Raw genomic sequence first — 3,990 nt, 5'->3', positions numbered from 1 at the left:
GAAAGCCTTCTAGGGGTATCTGTTCCCTGCCCAAGTCCCTGCCCCTCCCTTCACTTACTACCTGACCTTAAAAAGCCTTCTAATTCCTCTTCTTCTCGCTCTTACCCCAACCTGACAGTAGGTCTCTTTAAGACCCAATACAGTTTCCCCATCTTGTTTCCATTAAGAGTGGGCCAGCTCCCAATGTGATTCACTCAGCAGCCCTGCCCAGATGAGAAATCAGTCCTGACTTTTACTGAGCTGTGATTTCTGTCTTGAGCTGGGACTGAGACATTGACACAAAGAGGAAGCAGTTTCCCTGTTTACCATGAGGCCAGAATGGGGAGCAGGGCAAGAGGAGGGCCTGAGTGCTAACTTTAGGCCCAGACAGATTTTTGAGCTTGGAATCTGATGGATTGGGTCCATCCAGTTTAGAGTCAAAAAGAGAGAGGAGTCCGGAAGAGGCTTTCTCCTCTGGGATCCTGTGTGGCAATATTTCTGTTCTGTGTTTTCTTTAACCCGAGTCTCGTAAATCCATTTGAGACGAATTAGATTAGTAATGGGAACCAACAACTATGGAGTGGCCACCCTCATATTAAGCTAATTTACTGTCTGGCTCTGTGTGTTTGTATTTATTTCTGGTACAGCCTGGGGTGGGGGTTCTATTCTAGGGAAATAACACTCCTGTTAATCCAACTGGAATTAAATCTCCATTCCCCTCCTACCCCATCTATTCCCAAACAATTCAACCTGTTTTTATCACCTCTTTGAAGTTCCTTAATTGTGCTCTTGTTCAATCATTTCAGTCATGTCTGACTCTTCAAGATCCCATTTGGGGTTTTTCTTGGCAGAGATTCTGGAGTGGTTTGCCATTCCTTTCCCACGTGATTTTATAGATGAGGAACAGAGGCAAATAGAAGTTAAGTGACTTGCCCAGGGCCACGCAGCTAGTAAGTGTCTGAAGCCAGATTTAAAATCAGGATGAGGAGTCTCCTTGACTCCAGGCCTGGCTTTCTAGCCACTGTGCCACTTAACTGCCCATCCTTAATAGTTATTGCTTGTAAATGCTAATGAATAACTCTCTTCCATTCTTTTGAGGACTAAATAAGGAACCCAAAGGCAAATTGCTGGCCTGAGAAGAAAGTACACCTGCCCATCCCGTGGGTATGAGCAAGAGCTGTGGGCTGTGTGTTCTCATGGATACTGTCAAATACAGAATACAACTCACCCTTGGAGAGGAACAGCAGTCTTGGTAAGGACAGCCTCTTCTTACCTCTGCCAGGAAGTCTTCCATGATATATGCCACAGCTGAAAGAGTTCCATTCAGTTTTGCAAGCAGTTATTAAATGCTTACAATATTCCTGGTCCTAGGCTAGGCACTAGTAATATAAAGACCAAAAATAAAAATAAAAACAAAAGAAACCCAGCTGGTCCCTGTCCTCAGGGAGCTTGTATTTTACTGTGGTGGTTGGTGAGGGGAGCAACATATACACACTTATGTTGATACTTAATGTTGGTCCTAATGTATGATCTCAGAGCGTGGCATTGTGGGGAAGTAAATAGAGGATCTTGGTTCAAGTGGTAATTGGGTTGTACAGTAGATAGAATGCTGGACCAGGGCAGTGGCTATGTGAGTGGAAGGAAGAAATACATATGAGAGATGTTGTAAAGGAAATGATGAGATTTGGAAATGGATGCAATGTAGGAGCCAGAGAATGTGAGGAATAAAGGATAACACCACAGTTAATAAAAAAAATAATAATAGCTACCATTGTACCAATAGTATTTGTTATGTGCCAGGCACTTTGCTAAGTGATTTACATTTATTATCTCATGTGACCCTCAATTTTACTGCTGAGGAAACTGTGGCAGTCAGAAGTAAAGTAATCACCCAGGATCACACAGCTAGTAAGTGTCAGGGACCGAATTTGAACTCAGTTCACTCTAGACCTGGCACTCTGCCCTAAGTTGAGATCCTGTGTGACTGGGAGAATAGCAGTGCCCTCTATAGTAATAGGGAAGCTAGAGAGAGGGGGAGAACTTGAGACGAGGGGGAAGATAATGAGGTATTTTGAGCATGTTGAGTTTGAGATGTCTAGGGAAATCTCATTTGAGCTATCCACAAGGCAACTGGTGATGTGAGCCTGGAGTTTAGGGGAGAGCCTAGGGTTGGACATAGAGTTCTGGAAATCATCTTTGTAGATAAGATAACTGGATGCCTGGGATCTGATGAGATCATTAAATGAAAGAACATAGAGGGAAAAGAGAATAAGTGTATAAAATGTATTTTTTTCCAATAAGGTAATAAGGAGGGAGGACACTAGCAGCTGGTGTGTGTGTGTGTTAGGACACCCCCCCCCTCCCCCTTCCCAAGGAGTTCAACCTGGAGCCAAACCTGGAAGGAAATGAGGGATTCTCAGGAATGAGGAGAGAATGAATTCAGGCTTGAGGGACAGGCTGTGCAAAGGTATGGAGATGGGAGATCGTATTGTGGGTAAGAAATTGCTAGAAGGCTGAGGGGCCATGGAGTAAAATAAGGGGAGTTATGCATTGTGAAGTTAGGTGGGAGTTGGATTGTGAAGGGCTCTGAAGACCAAACAGTGGAGCGCCCATTTGATCCTAGAGGAAAAAACAGTTTTTGAGCACCTCCAGCGCCATCCTCATTTTACAGATGGGGAAACTGAGGTGAACAGCTGAAGTAAACAAGGATTCAAACAAGGGTCTTCTTCTGATTCCAAACCCAGGAGCTCAGTCCTGGGCCTATACAGAATTCATTTGCTCCATCAGCCTCCCCATGCATGCTCTTCTCTTCACTGTTTCCTCAGAGTCCTTCCTTCCTTACCTTCCTAGTCAATGTTTTCTTTCCAGCCCTTGAGAACCAGAGCTTGGATCCAGTTTCCCTTTCTGACCTGCTGTTTCTCCCTGAGCCCCCCAAGAGCTACTCCCAACCTGAAAATCAGCTTGCTCTCCCTGCTGGGTCATCCATTCTTCTCCACCTCTCTCCCCCTCCTTGCCCCTCCTCAGCCTCTTCTTTTCCCAGAAAGGCTGGTCTTTGGCCCTGGTTTGTAGATCCTGGCTAAAGAAACTTCAAAATGCCCACCTTGGTGGTGATAGGGAGAGGCATGTGTAGGCTCAATGGTCTTGGGGCTAGTTGCCCTGGGGAAACAGTGGGGTCCTTGTGTGTGGCACATGCAGAGCCACAATCCCACAGCGGCAAACCTGCGAGCTATTGCTGTTGGATGGCTCTCCCAGGAGTGGAGGAATTTTTCTTTGTAAAGAAAGACAGGATCATTATAAAACCACTGCTCTTTTGAAAGAGGCTTTATGGCCTATGTAGGATAAGCACTGAAGCCCAGAGGAAGCAGAAGGACACAGGAAAATCTGTCTGCCCTGAAATCAATCAACAGGTATTTATTGAGTACCTACTATGTGTCGGGTATGTAGCTAAATGTCAATTTAGTATAATTTTATTTTGAAGGGCAGAGTGTGGGAAGTGGAAGAGGAGCACATCTTTCTCTGTCTCCTTTTTCTTTTTCTTTCCCTCTTTTTCTCCCTCCTTCCCTCCCTCCCTTCCTTCCTTCCTTTCTTTCTTCTTCCCTCTATTCTTTCTTCCTACCCTTCCTCCCTCTTTCCTTCCATCTCCCTCCCTCCCTCCTTTCCTTCCTTACTTCCTCCCTTCCTTTCTTTTTTCTTCCCTACCTCACTCTCTTCCTATCTTCCTTCCTTCCTTCTTTCCTTCTCTTCTTCCCTTTCCTTCCATCTCTCTCCCTTCCTCTCCTCCCTTCTTTCCTTTTTTCTCCTTCTCTTCCTCCTTTTTTCTTCTCTCTTCCTTTTCATCTCACTTCCTTTCTTCCTCCCTCCCTTCTTTCTTCCCTATTTCCCTCTCTTCCTGTCCATCTTCCTTTCTTCCCTCCCTCCCTCTCTCCCTCTTTCCTTCCTTTCTTCCTTCCTTCCCTCCCTCCCTCCCTCCTTCCTTCCTTCCTTCCTTCCTTCCTTCCTTCCTTCCTTCCT

General features: G+C 45.4%; 1 long non-coding RNA gene across 1 annotated transcript in view; it reads left to right on the top strand.

Annotated features, from left to right (window-relative positions):
• Positions 1 to 227: 227 nt before the first annotated feature.
• The window catches only part of LOC138166088 (uncharacterized), a 5,175-nt gene continuing 1,412 nt past the window's right edge, over positions 228 to 3,990 (top strand). The window contains exons 1-2 of the long non-coding RNA XR_011169525.1: positions 228 to 347; positions 1,099 to 1,231. This is a non-coding gene — a long non-coding RNA (uncharacterized lncRNA). The remainder of the gene's footprint in view (positions 348 to 1,098; positions 1,232 to 3,990) is intronic.

The sequence above is a fragment of the Petaurus breviceps genome, unplaced genomic scaffold (genome assembly GCF_028583685.1).
Source record: "Petaurus breviceps papuanus isolate PSGF00001 unplaced genomic scaffold, PetGlider_PUasm1.0 220, whole genome shotgun sequence".
NCBI lineage: Eukaryota > Metazoa > Chordata > Mammalia > Diprotodontia > Petauridae > Petaurus > Petaurus breviceps.
This window is presented reverse-complemented; position numbering and strand designations above follow the sequence as displayed.